At 42.1% G+C, this 20,973-nt stretch overlaps 1 protein-coding gene and 1 long non-coding RNA gene across 2 annotated transcripts in view; one reads left to right on the forward strand and one right to left on the reverse strand.

Moving 5' to 3' along the window:
- foxp4 (forkhead box P4) overlaps positions 1–11,198 on the reverse strand; it is a 310,618-nt gene extending 299,420 nt beyond the window's left edge. The window contains exon 1 of the mRNA XM_052034375.1: positions 10,729–11,198. The gene's annotated coding sequence lies outside the window, so the exon portion shown is untranslated. The remainder of the gene's footprint in view (positions 1–10,728) is intronic.
- The window catches only part of LOC127580677 (uncharacterized), a 97,011-nt gene continuing 81,840 nt past the window's right edge, over positions 5,803–20,973 (forward strand). Inside the window, exon 1 of the long non-coding RNA XR_007957858.1 lies at positions 5,803–6,539. This is a non-coding gene — a long non-coding RNA (uncharacterized LOC127580677). The remainder of the gene's footprint in view (positions 6,540–20,973) is intronic.

Consider the following 20,973-nt stretch of genomic DNA (forward strand, 5'->3'; position numbering starts at 1 on the left):
TCACTACCTCAGGGCATTCTACCCAGCCAGTTATTTCTGAAATGAAGTCACTCTCATAATGCAGGAAGCAGGCAGTAAGTACACAGCAAGGCCACACAAACATGAATCAAGAAACGAGCAGATCATCTGTGTGATGTTTATTGATGTACACTGGTTAAGTCACCAAGGATAGATCCATGTGCTCTGCGTTTTCTTTTAACATTGCCTCAAGATATTTTACATTCATTTGAAAGAACAAAGTAGCCTTAGTTTCATATCTCAGATGACACTTCCGACAATGCCACACTCCCATAGCACTGCACTGTGTCAATTTTGCGGTCAAGTCTCAGAGTAGTTTCTGACTTGAAGGTTTGTGGGATGCTAACCACTAGGCTAAAGCTAACCCGAAGAGTTAGCATTGCTCTTGCGTCCCAATCACAGATTCAGCACAGACCTTTTTACCACAGTGCTCTATTCATTAACCCCATGCGCCAACCACAACAAAGTACAGCTCACCCCTGCGCCTGCTGTTCTGCACCAGCTCCCAATTAAGCAATGCCTGGATTTTAAAATTATCATTCCTTATTCCCAAATCCCTTCATAGTTTCAGCCCTCACTATCTCTGCAATATCCTCCAGCCATATAATCCTCCAAGATATCTGCGCTCCACCAGTTCCGGCCTCTTGAGCATCTCTGAATTCAATCACTCCACCATTGGCAATATTGCCTTCAGCTGCCGAGGCCCCAAACCTCAGAATTCCTTCTCTAAACCACTCTGCCTCTCTATCTGTCTTTTCTCCTTTAAAACTCACCTCCGACCAAACTTTTAGCCATCTGCCCCATTATCTTGTGAAGCCTTTGGAATATTTTTTTTTGCAATGTTGAAGCCACTATGCCATGGTTGTTGTTAATAAGATTTCAGATGAACAGAAGAGGCGAGATGGCGATGGGGATAGGGTGAAGGGTCGGGTCAAAAATCCATCTAATGACAAATCACAAGCCCGTCATTTATAAAATACAAATCATCCCAGGTTCCTGCTCTTCGCAAACCCTGGCCTTGGGACAGAAGAGCAGAAAGCCAGGGTAACAAGGTAATAAGATGTTAATTCATTAATAAGATGCAAATTCGGTAATAGAATGCAACCAAAACGCAACTTTTAAAATAAAATGACACCAAAAATAAGTCGTTACATTTTTTTTGAATGAAACATATTATTTGTCAAAATTTCCCTTGTTAATTTGATCTTGCAAGCAGTCTGAGAAAATAAAACGCAAGGTGAAAGCGATCTAACATTTCCTGACAATCTGTGATTTGAACGGTTTAATTTTTCCTTAAGTCACTTTATAAAATATCCAGTTAGGATGGTGATACTTTAAGCAAATGTAATTACAGTGTTTCGTGTCCCCCTCCCTTTAATAATGTCAGGGGACTATAATCCCTTCGTCAAATCAACACAATAAAGAGTTTCTTGCATTGCATACAAGCATTGTTCAAAGGACCTGTCAGCCCTCGACTGGGAGCCGTGCTCCGTCTGAATGCAATTAGCGTTTTTTTTATATAAAAAAACTATTCAAAAGACATGCCAAATGAGAACAAGCCGTATCAGCCCAGCAATAAAGGAATTAAAAAAAACACAACCCGTGTTTCTGAGCAAGTAATTACAGTGTTAGTATACTACTTGCAAGTGCAAGGCTGCAAATTACCTCCGATTTCAATAGATAGTTTAGAGGCTGAGGTTTTATTAGGCTCAGAACGGTGCAGGCGATCAGTATAAAGGAGATCCCAATAACCCCCGACTTTACAACACTGTACAGTCGATTCGTACAAATCCCCCCGCCATCCAACTCACCCCTCCCCTTTCTTCCTCCCCCAGCAATAATTCAAGACGGCACGTTAGCAAGAGTTTTGAAGAGTGAGAGAGTGTCTGGGACAAATAGAGAGAGTCACAGAAAGGCCAAACTCCGAAAAGGCTGGAGCTGTGAATGTGCCGGGGAACTCTGAGCAGGTCGGTCGGTGTCTCAGAGAAGAACAGACAGGTTAAGTACCCCCTGCAGAAGCTGACAGGACTGCGACTGCAACAGATTCTGATTCCAATTCCTTCAGATTGCTTGTTATAAAATCGAATTAACGTGCATATTTTTAAAATGTCAGCACTTTCCGCCTTCCTTCAAGTATTGCAATTCAAACAAAAAAGGTTTTGGGGAGGGAGTCTGTCAGAATTGTTCCCTGAATATTGTTTGATCTCACTCTGGTAACCCGTTGAAGCATTCGGTTGCTGTTCAACTTTGTCGTTTTATTTTGACTGTTTCCCCTTTTTTTTCCTGCTGAAAGCACTGTTCTCAGGAGGAACTCGCCCTGCTTTAACGGTCAAGCAGCCAAATCCTGGCCACCCCCACCCTCGAATCTCCACTATCTCATTTGTCAAACCTCGTCAACGGTTTTGTTCTGCCGGCTTCCCCTTTCCTCTCCTGAGTGGAGCTGCAGCTATCAACCCTGCCTACCTTCTACACACTCTCTCTCTCCCCAAATGGCCACTGCAACCAAAACTAAAAGAAAAACTGCAGATGCCGAAAACCTGAAATAAAAACAGAACATGCTGGAAGCATTTCACGAGTCCCCGGCAGTATCTGTGGAAAATAGAAAAAGAATTAAATGTTCAAGCCGTCAGAACCTTTTGATTCCCCCTCCCCCCAGCGTTTTCTGTTTTTATTCACAAGACGGTGGGTTGGTTGGCCATTGAACCTTCAGCTGAGGCCATTCAACTGCTCCTCATTCCGATCCCAAACCTGCCCTCGCACATTTTAGCATGAATTAATAGGGCGCCCTGGCTCATTCAACCCCCACACCCAACCTAAACTCCCTTCCACGAAACCCACAGGCAAAGATTCCAACTTTATTTCTCTGAAGTTCTTTCTGACTGACAACGGCGAAGAAAGCTCCAGCGGAGGGTTAACCCACTGTTTGTGTGGATCGGTAGACCCGAGGCTCATTGACTTTAAGCGAAGTTCGGAGCCAAACTGGGGGGGGGGGGGGGCAAAATCAGCGGGAGGAGTTCAGTGTGTAGTGGAACTCCGTCACATCGGTTCGAAAGAGAACTAACAGGGTAATGAAGAAGTCGGTGTCGTTTCCTAAGTTGAGATCAGACGCCTTGTATTCATCTTCCTGGCACCGGGGCTTATCTTGTTTCTGTCATGTGAGAGAAACTGACTCCGAGTTCCAGGTTGTAGAGGGATCTGCACATTGGATAGATCTGAGCTATACCACTGCTTGCGCGAAGCACAAGAAGTAGTAGCCCGCTCACTCTCTGGTTCACGTTCTCAAGGAGTTGAAATACATCGCTCGTCCCCAACTGACGTTAAAGTTACTTAAACACAATTGTGAAATGTCTGCGTAGTTCTTACCCAGTGTGACCACGGGGCTCTTGTTGCACTTGGCTAATCAAGATAATGAAATCTCAACTTCCATGTAAAAGTTATGAAGGGTTGGGTTTTGGAAAGCGCGGTTGCAGCTCAAAACACTTGCGGGGAAGGGGGGTAGTAGAATGGGGTGTATTACGCAAAATCCAGAAGGTTCCGTGTGGAGAGAAAGGCAAGGGCTTCCATTGCTATGATTGTCCAATTGCATCATTTCTGTTTTTATTAAATAAACTCTGATCTACCACATGGGTCTGGAGTTTGTCTGGAACTTGTCTGGAACTGATTGAGGAGTATTGTTTATGCCAGCCAACAAAATGTTAATGCATACTGAAAAATGATTCACATTCACCCAATAATCATGTAGCTGAGGATTATCAGTGAATAATATCTATATAGACTTCAAAGGGTTAAGAATTGGTTTGCTTATATATTCTTTAAAAGTGACCAGAGACTCTGGTCTGCAACAGAATGGTTAGCTACCTAGTATATATAATTGTGACACTGAAAAAACATTTTGCTAAAATCTTGCCCACCCAACTCAAATATTTTTATTTGTTTGCTTCCACTTTCTCAATATATTTTTCTCTCTCACTGACTCCAATTCTCTCCTATACAGTATTAAAATGCAACCAGGAGACTCATTCCTTGTATACTGTTGAATAGCTGCTCAGACAAGTTGATTATCGACACCCCAAGATGATAGTCACCCTCTTGCCAAGTGGACCTTCAGGATTTTTAGATCAGTTGAGGACAGCAGTTTATGCAACAATGTTGTCAACTACACCCTCCCTTCCTGATAGCTAGGAAGGGCCTTGGATAAGGTTTATTGATTCCTGGCCAGTGTTGCCATCATAAAACAACACAGTGAATCCCTCAACACCCCAGATCTCATCGGGAAGGCTATCTGCCCATAGACTCTTTATAGCTGAACTTCTGTCAGGACCTGGAAGTTGTGAAAAGAACTGAAATATTTTGGGGATATTTTAACCTGAAGGTAGAATGCGTCATAGAAATCCTGGCTCACAGCACCATCAGTAAACAGGAGTGATGATAGAAATTCCAGCAGAACTCTTGGTGCTCAATCACAATAAACTAGAATATCAGAATTAGTGGATATTGGCTACAGAGAGGATTAACCTCAGCTTTATTGCTCCCTATGGTTTAATATCATGCCAGCTCTCACTGTCTATGTACAGTGAAGAGTTGCCACTTGGACATGAGTAACTAGCAACTTTGGAATGAACAGGATGCAATGAGTAAATTGTCACCGTCACTGCTCAGGCACTGATCTGATGAATCGTGCACCTACTGTAAAGGCTGCTTAATTTTCATCCTGTCAGTACCAATGGGATGAAAATTAGGTGGCTTGTTTAAAAGGCAGGTGATCTACTTTCATATTATTTCCCATAAAGTGAAGACGAACAAAAAAAAGCCTTTTGATTTCAGCTAAAGAGAGGAAGTAGAGTGGGGGTGGGGAAGCAGCAGATCATGGAGGGGAAGTATGGTTCATTAGGAGGAGGCTAGTCAAACTTTATACTGAAGTCCCATGTTCCCTTAGAATCTCTGACTCCCCCTTGATGACCTTTAAACTGCAAGATTGTAAAATACAACACTTCTGTGGTACTTTATGAATCAGGTTACATAATGGGAAAAAAAGAAAAATTATTTCACTTCTTAAGACAATAACTAACAAAGATGTGTCACTAATATTTTGTGATGTTATTTTATTTTCTTTGTGAAAGTATCTCGTCCAAAGACACAACCACATTCTGGAGGTTGTGGGATGAAAGGAAACTCAGGGGCAATTTTGGTTTAGGAGAGGAAACAGAACCAAAGGCAGGAAAGACCTGGGGAAATTGGGAAAGCACATCTCAAGTGGCTTCTAGACACTATGACCATTATGAGCAAATTTTATAATTAGCAACTAAATGCTTGTGCTTATTGTTTGTTAAAATTTCATATTTTGGTTGTATTTGTCAATACTTATTTTATTGATAGCTATCCAGCTCTTTCCCCCAAGTAGATACGGTCTCAAATTATTAACTGGCAGTGTGACTTGAAAATTCATAGTTGTACAAATAATTCCTCTGTCCCTAACTATGCAAGATATGAGCACTGAGATTTCAAATTGATTTTTCAATTATTTCATCAGTGGTTACATAAGGATGGAAAAAAGACAATATATTTTGACCAGTTTTGATCTAATATATTCAATCACTTAAATTATTGAAAAGAAACATAAAATGAGAAGATTAATCAAGTCCAATGTCAACCTTCATTTATTTTACAATTTCAAGAGCAATATTCGCCTTGTTTTTTCTTTTATAATTTTGTTTAATATTAAAAATGAAAAACTGCAACCATTTTTCTTATGTTACAAAAAAACCCTTAAAATTTAGCCCTCGCCATAAATATAAAGAGAGGATAGAGACAGCCTTGCACATAAAGTTACAGAGGCAAATTCTACCGACATGGAATGTATAATAAACACTGACTTTTTAAAAAAATACTTTCGAATATTCTAATAGGGAAGATTATCCTATGGTTCTTTACATTCTTCAGTTTTAATGTTCTCACTGAAGGCGTTCAGTGATAGATAATTGAAAAGTTTAGGTGTTGCTGTTTCTAGCTCGAAGACCTGTCTTGAACTATTTCTACTGCAATGTCAAGTTGTCAGGGCATCAGCTCTTAACCCAGTTACCAACGCAGAACCTGTAGTCTGGTCTGAACAAATTATGTTCAGATGCTTACAGATCAGCGTTCGGCGTTCATGACTATCTGCAATTATTTGCAGGATGCGGAGGAGAGAAGGGGAGTTAAAACAAGCTGAAGAAAGCTCACATTGAAATTGTTGCAAGACACATCTATACAAAATGAAAAGGCACAATAAATGGCAATAATTAACGCTTGGGAATACAAAAATTAAAAGGTTTCTGACTGAAAAACCAGCTAGTAAATGGGTTAAAATAGTTGTAAGAAGCTAAGGACTTTCGTCCTCTGAACAGAATGCGGTTCCCTTCTAATAAAAGGGCGTTTTTTTTTTGCAGCGCAATTTCCTCTCAAATGAAAATGAGTCCACACTTTACTCAACATTGCTGTCTACCATCTCATCTAAGAACAGGTGTATTCAGGTACCTCTGTAGGTGAGCCAGATTTTATACTTCATTTCCCCTTGACTTTCTGCTTTTCTTCATCCCTGCTTCCCGTCTCCCTCTCTTTCCTTCACCCCATCTCTCTCTCTCTCTCTCTCTCTCTCTCTCTCTATGTTTTACTCTCTCTCACTTGAAGCCTCGGTCAGTATTCCACCCCCCCCCCCACCCCCCAGTCTCCCATATTTAGTTGCTTTCTTCAACTTTCACCCACTCCCCTATCCCTTCGGTTCCTCACTGTTTATTTCCCCGCCTTCAACAGCGAAATGTTAAGATTTCGTGTTAACAAAAAATATTTTCAAGAAAGCTAAAGACTGCCGAATCCATTGACTGATTAACATTCCGAACTTTCCGATATCACTAACATATTTAATGACTTTTGTCTGCTTTTGGTTGCAATGTTGACAGTGACGGGGTATGAAGAGGCAGTTGACGCAAAATGCATTCATTACCCACAACCTGCCGAGTACTTGTCTTAAAAAAATCCAACCGTCCAGCACACTTAGGCTCTGTGGCGAGTTCTATCCACGGTCGTGATTTCAAAGCCGCCAACCTCACCTTCTGTGCCTGGTTTTGTGAAATCAAAATCTCGAGCGGCCGCTACTAATTGCATACCCCTACACAGAAATAATAAGGTCAGGTAGAGTTGCATTATATCTTGGTGAGTTTGCCTCCTGTCACAAGTGTCAAGTCTGTGCAGAAATCGAGGGGCATTTGAGAGCAGGACTTAGAAATACTCTTCAAATTGCTACGAAATACATACAAATAGAGGAGCAAAATTGTTCAATTCATAATGGGATAAGCCAACTAAAATATAACTACTTTTTTGTTACAATTTGTTTCTGTTCCGATCCGAGGCGAGATATTAGTTCAGTTGCATGGGATCTGTTTTGCATGCTTCCAAAATTGTCTGCCTAACTTTCAGCCAAGCGAATGTTGTGCTTCGTGATGGTATAATTCAGGATGACCATTTTGTTTGGTGTACGTCCTTTGATTGTGCCTTGACATTAAAACGAAAGAAATCTTTGCAGCGTCTCCATATCTGCTATGATGCAGTGAGTAAGTGAAGGCCCTTCCGCCAGTGTTAGGATAGAAGTCGACCCAGAGATGTCATGGGGAAAGGGGAATCCTACACTTGGGATGTGAGATTTAATAAAGAAATCAACATTAGAGGGAGGCATTATTTAAACACACCACTCAAAGGAGTATTCAAGCAAACATGCACAACTGTATGTTCAACTGTTGAGAATTCCGGGATTGATAGCGCCTCGTGTTAATCTCTTTATTAATGATAACGAGCCCGAGCTGCATACTGTGCTAGGCACATCTGAATAATAATTGCATGTTCTCAATTAATCATATTGCCATGTTTAGACTTAAAAATATACAGCCTCTGATCACTCTGAAAATAAGAAACTTTAAAACATGGTGGAAACATTTGAGTTGGTATTCAGAATGGAAATATTCTGAAAGATAACGTGTGGACACGTAAACAGTTTTGAAATCAGCCGCGATTTCCACAATTATAAATCCCTCACGCCATCCGCGGGTGAATTCACAAGGGGTCCGGGGACATTTGCAGTTTAACCCTTTTCATATCTCCCTGCGCCCTCAGGCAGATTTCAACTAACAGGTCTTTTTGGATTGTTGCTGTTTAGAACATTATGTTTCTTAAGGGTAAGTGAGCAGTTTGTCCCAAGGATTTCCGACTGCCTCGGCAGCGACTGATTATCACCTCAAGAGTCAAACGTTTTCTTCCCAAAGTTTACCAAAAAACTGCTCCTTAGGAATGACTGGGAGAAAATATTTGCTTTGAATTTACAAATGCAATGCTTATTTTGGGAATAATTTACTCCAGTAACAAAACTTGATGGAAGACGTATACTGGCGGAAAGCACAAATATACAGAACGCCCAGGGTGTGAGGTTTGCGAAAGGCGGCTGTTTCTGCCAATTCGGGAAGATAGAGCGGGCAGGAGTGAAAAAATAGAGGTTCAGAACAAATAAACATCTGTTCGGCAGACATCACAACGTGTGACCGACTCTAACTCCGCACACACGGGGGGAAATCCCCGAGTCTTGCGGAGCTGGAACAATCATTACCAGGTGTAAATGTCCTGTGATAATCTGAGCGAGTCTGGGAGAAGTTGAAGAGAGCTCGTAGTCTCTTTTTCTCCTAAAGGTCTTTCCATTTTCCCCACTCACACGTTTACCAACTGCACTGAATCCTATAACCAAACCATGCGCCAGAAAATATTGCATCTTTGCGGACTCAGACCCACTTACTACAGTCCAGCCATCACCGTTTGAGCTCAGCACTGAGACACAGCAAATAATTATTTCACGCACAAGATTCTTTTAATATCGATTTGCCATGTTTAAAAAAAATAACCCGCGCAAATGTCTGATTTCATGGATTAAATAGGAAGTGGCTGGGAGGTTAAACTCGACTCGGGTGCTCTCGATTAAATAGAGACCAAGCGATTTCAAAAATAAAAAGAAGCAGAATAAATCAGACTTGAAAGTTCAGAAACTAACAGCAGCAAAGTTGTGGCGGCTTTACCGCGGGCTTTGTGCTAAACATACAGCAGTTTCGTGTGTTTTTTTTAAACAACCCAATACGGGAATCTATTAGGGCATCATAAAGAGAAATAAACCGGCGTTTAACATTCTATAGTTATCACCACCAATCGTTTAAGGGCGATTTAAGGGGCTGTTGCAGTAATACAGTTGGAGGTCTCTGCAATCAGGCAGAAAGCGAGCACTGGAGAAGGCTACTGAAACTGACCCGTAACTGACAGCGGCGATCAGGGAAATGCGAAACTGCAAGTTTCACCAGGGAGCAACGACGGGAGAACAAAATGTGTGGCGAAGGAACGAATATATTCCTATCTGCAAAAAAGGACCCTTCAGGATATCCCTGATCGATAGATTTTACGCCGGAAAGTGACGGGCGGTTAGAATACATTGAATGAAGTCCGAACCAGTCCCGACCCTCGCCCTTACCCCCAACACCAGGCTCAATTAAGGACCTCTAGCTAGTGGGGGCAACGGATGGGCAAGTGCGGGTAAGAGGGACAGGGTGGACGGAGGGGAAATAGCGGGAGAGTGTCTCCTTCTGTTAACGCCGCCAGGGAGTACCCAGCAGCTGATGCGATTCAATCGCCTCTCCCAATCCACAAAGCTGCGAGTGAGGCTTAACAAAAAGCTGCAAACTCTAGAAAGGAAACTCCAGGCGACTTGCCGCTGCTTGGGACTGGACACACGCCACCCCAACCCAACAAATTCGATCTTTTACTATATCTGTAGACCTGGCTCGTATCACCTCACTTTCAGTTCGATTCTCAATGACATTTTATTCAGATCGAAGCCCCGCCAAACAATCTCACACCGTCAACACCCCCGCCGTCCAAAAGTAAAAAGCCTACGGCTTCCTCGGCCGCGCTGGTGAATCCCGATTCCTCCCCAACATACCCACCCCGTTTTGACCGTGACTGAATTTTCAGGCTAATCTTTACGAAGTTAAACAGCCCCGATTCCAGCGCCGTTTTCTCTCAGACGAAAGCATGGTCTCACAGAGCGAGTCCTAACACTGTTAATCAGGTCAAATTCATACCCGGCAGCTTAGGTCCCAGGGAGATCAAGTCGCCGGTTTTTGGGCAAGGGAACGTTGTTCACAACAGCTTAATGGAAAGGAAGACCGGCAAATGCAGCCAGCCTCCAATGTTAAACCGCATTCTAAACAGTTCACCAGAAAGAAACTACCGCATTAATACGAGACAAAACTGGACCTGAATCAGGTTTAATCCCTTCCCTACAAATATTTCCTATACACAATCAGACTTTCAAGTAAAGCCGCCTCCCCCACTCCCACTTTCACATGTTAAACCCCAAAGCCTTTCAAAGTTCAAATCGATCCGCTAAATGGAAGTTCTCCAGTCTCCGAGCCAGGCTCCGACATAATCCGAAAACTTTTAGCAGCAATAAAAAGCATCGCCTGCCCTCATTTCATTAAACAATAACACGTTCTTCTCATATATTAAAAAGTAAGGAAGGTTCTCTTTCTCTAAAAAAATGAAATCTACAAAACTTTTAAGTTGCGACAACTTTAATATCAACCCCCACCCTGTCCAGAAATGAAACGAGTCACAAATGGCTGTAGGTTGGAACTACGAGTCACTAACCTGCGTGAAACCTGCGGGCTGGGTTCTCTCTGTCTCTCCTTTTCAATGCCACAGAATCATGAGGACTTCAGAACTCAATGGGAAAATGTTGAGGAATCCAAAGATTCCCTCTTTTAAAAGTAGCTTCCAGTAGAGTGTGTGGCGGTGTCTCTCTCTGTTTGTGCTGGGTTATGTGTGATGCAATTTTCTTCCTATATTATATATTTTCTTTCCACTATTTGCAGCATGCTCCTGGGACGATTGGATTGCATTGTTTTTTTTAAAAAAGAGATCTGCTCTCTCTCTCTCTCTCTCTCTCTCTGTGCCTGGGAGACGGTCTCTTGCTCCTCAGTCCCTCCTCTTCACCACGCTCCTTTAATTACTCAAGCGAAAAGCTCCACGATTATGAGCTGCATCCCATTGCATCCACACAGACACACACACTCTCACACAGACTCTCACACACACTCACCAAAAGAAGCAGTCTTTAATCTCAGGGTCTGAGTTTTACACACAAGCAACGTGAGGGTGAGGAGAGGATTCGCCAGCACCGTAATCTACCTAAAGCAGGTGCTGCTCATTTTCTCTCTTCACCCTGCACTGTGCTCGCAGTTACTCCGATCGCACAGCGTATTTGACTGGGACGCGCACAACCTAACGATATCGCTAGTAAGGTGACATTGCTGCCAACCCACTAACTAGCTTTTTTTGTGTGAAAGTGAAATGAAAAGTGCTAAAAATATTAAACAACATTTAAAGGGACCCGTTTAAAACAAAGCTCGCTGAACATATAAAAAGGCACGTGTAGAATATTTTTACATTATTTTTATGCCCCGTACTTTGGCTGCTTTGACTCCCATATGCATGCAAGTTCCACGGGTGCCGGTACCCCCTGGCTCTTTAATCAGCTGCCTATTCTTCATGCCCAGACAATGTGCAAACGCACAACGGACCATATCCTAGCCTCCTGCAACTCCGAAAAGGACTCAGTATTTCTCAGGACTTTCAACCCAACTAGTCTGTGTCGGTATTATGCCCCAGCTGAACTTTCCCCAGTCCACAAGCTCCCATTTTCTCTTGTTTCTTCCCCATCTCCCCTCATATCCTCTCTGACCATGTCTCACTCCTGACACCCATCTCTCTCTTGACTTTATACCACACAACTGCTGACCAGCCAGCTTCCCTCCCAAACCCATTGTAAACTGATATTGTTAATTGTTCACACTCTTCAGGAATTGTCCTTCTAATCTGACATTGTCCACAATCTCCATAAAAAGGAATCCTGGACCTGCTTTTCCTTTGCAAACTGCCACTCTTTCCAAACCTCATTTCCCAATCTCCCTCTCCCTGTGTCTTTGAATGTGTCCTAGTCTTCCAAATTCCTCAAAGCTCTTTACTGGGTCTTGCTGTGGTACTAAATGACTCTTATCAAAATCATGACTGATCAACTATGCAGTTGGGACAAAAAATAGCCCACCGTTCTTAATCTTCAATGTCATAACCATTTTCCTCCAACTCAGCAAGATAGCTGCAGAGTCACAAAAAGTCCTAGTGGTCAAAGGCAGTGGAGACATCTCCCAAAAACACACAACAAAACTTCACATGCTGCTCGATGAAATGCACTCTTATTTCTCTCCTATCAACAATCTCTACCAATTAGGGCTCATCTAAAATTTATCCAGGTTTTTCATAGTATCTGTACCTTGCCATACTTGTGCACATAACAATAAATTTGACTTGACATGCTCCACCAAACCAAACTCACCAATGCTCCAAATGTCAGTGCATCTTACAGCTTTTAAATGTTCCAAACTATTTAAATATCAGATGAAGGGTCTTGACCCCAAACATCAAATGTCTATTTCCCTCCACTGATGTTGTCTGACCCACTGAGTTCCTCCAGCACCTTGTGTTGTTCCATAATGGACCATGATGGAAGAAAGTTTGCAAATATTCCCATAGAGCCCATTGCAAACAGCCAGGTGAATATTGCTGATCATTAGATAGGCTGATACCTAATCCATCCTCTGACATCCATCCTACTATCCTATCACACCAGAATCTCTTCTTATTTACAAGCAACAGATGGTACCGGCATTTCCTTTCTTCCAGCCCCCACTTCTCACCTTGATTCTGCTCTTTTGTCAGACAGCCACAAACTTTCACGTGGGCAGGTGACAGCTGTTGAGCATCATGGCAGAAAAGGTGACACCATGGCACTTATAGTCATTAGCTCAGAAGCAAACTATAGAGAAAATGGCTTACACATAATATGCACAGATAATTCAACTGGCATGACTGGTCTACAGAAGGGAAAGGATAACCCAGGTGCTCATTCCAGAAGATGAGGATGAGGACTTTGATAAGGCTGCCATGAACAAAAGATTTAAGTATGTAAATCAAGATGGCTGGTCTTTTGGTAATTGGGCCTAAACATAAGAGTGGAAAAATCTGGCTCTCACTTTACACAGGACTTTCCACTAAGCTTGGAGCTCATCTATTCCATGGAGGTGGGTCTGCTTGATGTCAGCATACATGGACCCAACCTTGTGCAGCATCTGATGACCAATGTCTCAAATTTCATTGGAGGACAAATAAAATCCATCCAAAATATTGCACTGCCAGCTCCTTAGACATCTGCTCTCAGCTTGTTGCTGTGCCCCAGACTGTTGCCTCTTTCACTCCAGATACCATAGTTTAAAGAGGCCTTTGTCTCAGAACTTCATTAATCTGTTCATCAACAGGTTACTTGAATTACTAAGGTGCTGCCCCGGGGAAGTAACAGAGTCCTCATGGAGCTCAAACCTGCTGATCTGTATCAGCATGACAGAATTCATACTCCTGCCATTCCATCAGTGTCCTAGCTGTTACCTACTCAGCCAAATAGTCCAGTTGGCAGCTGCTTATGATGAGAAGTGTAGACCCAGACAAGCTCAGGTGGAGCCATAACTGCTCAGGATAATATTCAAGGCCATTTGCTATCTCCTCCACTGTTTGTGACCAGCCATTCACCAGCTTATCTACTGCCATTGTTGTAGCATTGCTGAGGGGCAGTCAAGTGGAAAATCAACAATAAAAGTATACACGAGGGTGATTAGGTAATGACTGAATATATTTGAATGAATGTATAAAAATGTTTTAGAATGATGATTTGTATCTCCTAGTCATGCTGCACAGGGAGGCTATGGCAATATTCTGCTCAAAGAGAAGTGAATTCACCTTCTCGTTCTTGGGTGGAGAGCAGTGAACAGTGTGTGTCTGGAGATTCAATGACATTGTGGACTTCTTCATAGTTCTGGAGGTAATAAATTACACTCATGTTGCATCAGGATTCCAACACATGGCAATGAACTTTACTAGAAGTTCCTTAAGTGAAGGATTCAATGGTCTTCTCCCTAACACCCTGATCTTCCACCCAATCACCATCGAATCTGCATATTTTTGAGGACCCTTTAAAATAAGGTTGTCTAGAGTGGTGAGGATCAAGTTTATTTTGTACTCCATAGTGGACCTGGAGTTAACTGGATTGTTGCAGCCTACCTGGAGGGCTGCTGCAATTTGTAAAGGATTGATTTCATCGGTTGTGCATTCTGCATATGCTTCTAGTGGGCACACATACAGTATACTCAGAAATGCATAACTCTGTTTTATAAAAGCATGCAAAAAAGTGTGCACTCTTGATCAGAATGGGAAGCAAGTTGGACCCATAACAACAATTTTGCAGCTCTCTGTTCTCCCTATGTATGTATCCTATGTTAGCCCCATTATTATCAGCCCACTAAATATTTGTATTCTTGAAAATTGAAGCTAGCTTACTGTGGGAGTTGAACACTCAGGAATTTATTGCCATGTGTGACATACAGTTTACCATGTGAGATGTATCACAAGACCATAAACTTGTATTTTCCTGATCGCATGCTATTGTTTCAAAAACAAGGCATTTTGCCAGTCTCAGCTTTAACAAAACATAGATTACTTGAAAAAAAAATCACTTGCTGCATTAAACATCTGAAATTAAGTTTGGTTAATTAAATAAATCTGGAACAAAAATATAGTATTAAATTGGTGGCCATATCATAACCTTCTCTTCTTATGCAGTCATGCAAGATTGAGGGTCATTTGCTTCCACTCCTGTTCTGTCAGTTCTAGGCTGATTGTTGAGGTTAATGTGGGACCCCACAGATTGTCACAGTTGGACCAGGAGTGCCTGAGGAGGCAGGTGGGTAGTTTGAGAGTTGGCATGCTCCTTCCACCTTTTACGCTGGGCTTCTGTGTGCTCCTGATGAATGAACTCAAGGTCCTCGATGAACCTTCTCCATCCTGAGCAATAGTTGGTCAGTGTGTCCCATGACTCAACAAGGATGTTGCACTTTTTCCAAGGAGGATTTGAGAACATCCTTGAATTGTTCTCTCTATCCACCTAATAATTTTATGCAATGAGAGAGCTCAGAATAATGTGTCTGATGTTGGGCCTGTGATCAACATGATCTGCCCATTAGAGTTGGCTGAGTGTAATTAGGGCCTCAGTGTTGGGGATGTTGGTTGGAAAGAGGATGGTGATGTTGGTTTATTTTTCCTACCAGTGTGGATTTGGAGGATTTGCAGAGACAGCATTGGTGACACTGTCCCAGTGCTTGAAGTTGGTAACTGTAGGTAGTCCATGTCTCAGTAGCCTACCGCAGGGGTCACTGTTACCCAGTAGAATTTGAACTCTTTGGAAGGTTTGAGGTCTCAATCTTTTGTTTTTGTTTTCACTGAGACATTGGATGCTCCCATGATATGGGATGTAGTCCACATTTTCCAAGGTCTTACTGTAAATTTTTATTGTCAGAGGACAGGGTTATACAACTGAGGTAGGTTGTTGAGGGTTTATTTTTATATAGGTGTTACAAGATTGTCAGGAAAACACATTTGCATCATTAATTACATTGGAAAAGAAAATATGGTGTCCTTACTTGGCTTCATCTCAATGTAAATCCAGTCAATGCTGTTGACTGCTAACTACCTACTGAAATGGCTTGCTAAGCCACTCAGATGTTTCAATCCACTATGAAAATCTATAACAAGAATAAACCAGATGGACCATTCAGTACTGACCCAGCCACCAGACAAGACCAGGTCACAATCAGCCCAGTAACCATATAATTTCCTCCTCAACCACATTTGACACATGCTAAAATTGTGAGAGCTGTCAACCAATTGCCTCATAGCCAAAGTCAAAGATTCCTCAATCATCATCCCCGGATATGTCCTCTGCCAGCAGCAGTACAGATCCAACAGAGGTGGCGGCACTGTGGTACACAGCCAGGATTAAGTCATTGTCTCTGAACCCTACAAACTCTCATGACATCAGATTAAGTGTAGACATGGAAGCCTTCTCATGATTACCATGGAGGTGCTTTCCTCAGCTGATGATTTAGGACTCCTTCATCTTAAACAGCATTTTGAAAAAGTGCTCAGCCATCAGGGCAAACAAAGGTGTAGCTAAGGGAAGGACAGTAGCACCACTACTGCCTAGGAATAGTGATGGAGGATTTTTGGACATTTGTTATAAGGCATGATTCCATTAGTATGATCATATCAAGCTATTCCTTACAAGGCCATGAGACAACACCCCCTACACTCACTGAGTCTTGCCAGATACAGATGTCAAACTGGTCCTGTAGCAAAGAAAAATCACAACTACCAGTCTCAGATACTTCTGCTTATGACAGATTTAGGAGGAACGAGTACCATGGTGACAAAGTGCTGTCATCAGATTGAGGACACCCGCCTTTGTGTTGAATTGGTCTATCACAGTGCTAGGTTGGATAGATTCAGAACACACCATAAGCTAGTCAGATAATGAAGCATTGTATGCTTGCATGCAGCAAGACCTGGACGTTAGTTGCTGTGGCTTCTGTGTGTACTGAAAACAAAGTGCATATCTAGTCTATTCCGGACAGCAAACACATGAATTCTGCTCTTCTACTCGTGAATTCTACCCTTGACAAAAGACAAGGGTAGCAGGCATGTGGGAAGACTCACTTGCAGATTCTCCTAAAGAAAAACAACATTCAGATCTGGAAAAATATTCAGGATGTGTAAGGTTGGACAGTAAATATAAACCTTGACAGCAACTTCCATATCTTTTAAGTGAATAAATAAACATTGCAAGTGCACATTCTTACCATTGCATGAGCCAGTTTATTTTTCACCCTTTCACATTTGCAGTTATTAACTTGCTAATCAACAATATTAACCCTTGACCCTTCCATTTTTGTAATACACACCACATTTCCTACCCTTCTTTCCTATCCAAGATTCCTCAGTACGTCACCTCCTATGTCAGTGCTCATCTTTTCCACACACTGATATTTGAATATCTCCATTCAAGTTTCTGATCCTGCCACAGTATTGATACAACTCTTCCATAAGTCAAAAATATATGAAAGTTACAAATGTGAAGGTGATGAAGGTAAAACCAATCCTCCTCCTCTTTCTCAACCTCCTCACAGACTTTGACACTGTTGGTCACACCATCCTTCTTCAAACCTTCCCAGTTATGCACTGAATACAAATTCCCTCCCTTGTTTCCACTCTTAACCAGACATAGTCTGAGAAACACCTGGAATTGTTTCACGTCCTGACTTGCTCCATTGACTCTTGTGTTATCTCTCAACCACTCCCATTTCTTACCCACACCATCCCTTGGTCTATTCATAAACTTGGGATCATTCTGTGCCCTTTCAAACACATGTGCACCCCAGTTCCAAAACCAAAAAGCACTGCCGGACCTACTTCCAGGACTAGGTCAGAAGCTCTGGCATTTTCTCCCCAAACCCTTTGCGTCTCTCTGTCTCTCATTTTTCCCTTAAAATTCACTATAAAACTTATTTTTGTCCCTACAGCAAGCTGTCTCCTGACACAATATCTCATTTTTGCTGAAGTACACTGTATAATGAAAATATATGATAATTGTAAACAACATCTCTCTCCTTCAGGGTGTACCTAAACTACAAGATCCTCTAATTATACCACAACCTTCAGTTTAACACTGATTTACTCCACACCCCTCACTGTAACACCAACAAATCATATCCCTCTTTGTAATATTCACTGATATACTACACCCCCTACTGTAACACACAGATATTACCCACACTCCTCAATCTATACCCCTGACTGTAGCACCTCTGATAAACCTGCACTGCTTGTTGCAACACTTTGATATCATACACAATTGTTTTATTAATCTCTGATGCAATATTTTTATGACGTCACTGTTATTACACTTAAATGAATGGATTCGACCTGATCGTCACCTTAAATTTCACACTTCCTAGAGTATCACTTATAATGATTTGGGGTAATTTATTGGTTCGTTTTCTAGAGCAAAGCTGTAAACAGACTCTCATTGCAAATACCAAGTGGAAAAACTAATTTCCAGGTCTCTGTTACTCATGTAACATACTTAGAGCTCTATTACCATGTATAACACATTCATTGCTCACTGTTACCCCATGCAACACATTTAGTTCCTGGATGCCTTGTGTTAAGGAATCTGATTCACTGCAGAGGAATTGGGAACCAAGGGACAGGGATTTAAAGTAATGGGTGAAGCAAGCTGGAGGAGGATGAGGAATAATTTTAATGCTGCAATAGTTTTGATGTGGAATGCACTGAAGGGAGAGGAGAGCAGTTACAAAAATAACTTTGAAAAAGGAACTGAATAAACACTTGGAAACATTTTCAGGACTTCGTTAAAACAGCATGGGAATTGGAGAAATTGGATAGCTGTTTTAAACAGCCTGCATAGCCAGGATGATGAGCCGATAAACTTCCTTCTGTGTTGTATCATTCTACAATAATTGAGTGATTATCTCATGATTTGGCAGAAGAGTAAGGGTTGCACCCATTCATCTTAATCTTTTACTCTTCTTACAGCAAGACTGAAGCTTGAATGGATGAGCTTTTTCTAACATTATGCTACCTCAAAAATATTAACAGATGTTAAAGTTTGTCATCGGCCACTAAACAGAAGTAAAACCATTTGCCGTTTAATACTGATCCACATTAGCCTAAAGTACAGATAACTCATGCGGAGGATCACTGTGCAACCATGTGGAAAATACATGCACAGGCCTGAATCCCAATGGTGGGCTGGTGCTGAAAGATCCATGACGTGAAGTGGGAATAGTTGGACAAAGCCTCATTCCATTCTTTTGGCTTAAATGCTAGAAGACCAATCACCTCTCGTGGTGCCAGGAGGAAAACTTAGAGCTGCTGGATCATATGAAACTATGCTGTAGCCACAAAAATAGGACAGAAAATCCACAGAAGTTGGGGATGAAGGTAGTGATGGGGTGAGGAGGAGGGAAGGTGATAACAAAAAGGCAAAGATGCAAGGAGTGCAATGAAGTTGAGTAGTCAGGTGGTTAAATGACACAATCGCTTTTTAAGGTCACAAACAGCAATTGCTTTGTTAAACTTAAGCAGTTCTTTTATTCTCAAGCAGTTCAAATAAAGAGCTGGTTTGTATTAACGGCAATCAAAAGATAAAAAACAAATGGTCGTTAGAGGGATTGTTGCTGCTTCTGATTATGAGAATGCTTCTGATATGTTTTCTACCTCATCACATGTTTTCTGTTGACTTTCTGTCTTCGTACATCTGTTCTCAATGAAAGCAGCAGAACTGCATCCAGGACAGTATTGTGGAGATGGAAAAGGAAGGACTTTTCATTTCTCCACTCCAGTAGCAATTTCTTTGCTTTGTTAGATATTACCTGATGTTCTAATGAGTTAAGCAGATCATTTGTCTTGACTTTGCATCAAGCCCAATGTTGGCATCAGTTAATACCTAAATGTCTTCTTTGCCTTCCTTCACAGACATTCCCTCAGAGACGACTTACTTCCTCTCCAGTTTTGTGGTTTCTGAGATGTCCAATGAGGCCACTGTGGAAACCACAGACTCTTCCATAGATGAGCAAGTTGTGGCTGGCAGGATGGATAGGTGTGGAGTTCAGAAGGTGGTGTGGTCCAGTCCAGATGAAGGGTCTCAACCCAAAATGTCAATTGTCCATTTCTTTCCACGGTTGCTGCCTGACCTGCTGAATTCCTCCAGCATTTTGTTGGTTGCTCCAGATTTCAGCATCTGCTGTCTCATGTGTCTCCGGTGTGTTCCTTCTGCTGCTTCTATGTGCTCCCGATGCTTAGTCTCTAGGTTCTCAATACTATCCTCAATTCTTCTTCTCTTCTTTGAGTGGTCATGGGCAAGAAATTTCCAGGAGTCAATAGGGACGTTGCATTTCTTCAAGGAGGGTTTGATCAATCCTTGAATCTTTCCCTCTCTCCACATGATAATCTCTTCCATGACAGACCTCCATTAAAAAAAGGGAACCATCTCTGTGAAACCAGACATGATGAAATTCACCATTGCCTTCAATGTACCTGCACAGCCTTTGGCCAACTGAAGATCAAGACCTCAATGGTCTATTGGACAGCAATGACCTACCCTCTTGCATCCTCTTGAGACTTGGACAACCTACAGAGGGCATGTCAAGGCCGGGGAAATACCACCAATGCTGTATCTGCAATGATTTCTGAATGCACTGGGAGGATAAGCAAACCAATGTCATCACTCTGTCCCTGACAACACCCCCAGCACTGAGGCCCTGGTTACACTCAAATCAGGTACCTTGGACAGCCCAGGTTGTTCACATGCCTGACACCAAATTCCCAGATTGGACACTATTTCAAGTTTTGTAATGGAAAGAGGCTACCAGACAGAGGAAAAGGTTCAAGGATGTGCTCAATCTCTTTGAAGAAATACAACATCCCCTGGTTTCTGGGAACCTCTAGCACTTGACAACTTAAAGTGAAGAGAAAACACTTGGGGTGGTATTGAGGGCCTCAAGCCATGCAGTGAGCACACAGAAGCTCTGCATAAGTGGCAAGAAGAGTGCACTACCTCACAAACTCCCCATACATTTGCCCACTCTGTGCCCTACACTGCCTGTGGAAGAGTCTCGGGCTCTCTCATTGGTCTAAATAACCACCTCAGAGCTCACAGAACCAAAGTGGAAGCAAGTTCTCCTCTTCCTGAGGGATTGCCTAAGAAGAGAAGATGGCTTCTGACAACAGCGGCAAGCTGTGAGTAACACTGAAGAAGCTTATACCAACATGAACAGCGTGCAGTTAGGATTTAACTGTTTGTGTTCTTCTCTTAACCCCTGTGGTGTGATTATCAACAAAAATTTACAATTCAACACTTAAGTGATAAAGATG

The sequence above is a fragment of the Pristis pectinata genome, chromosome 20, assembly GCF_009764475.1.
Source record: "Pristis pectinata isolate sPriPec2 chromosome 20, sPriPec2.1.pri, whole genome shotgun sequence".
Taxonomy (NCBI): domain Eukaryota; kingdom Metazoa; phylum Chordata; class Chondrichthyes; order Rhinopristiformes; family Pristidae; genus Pristis; species Pristis pectinata.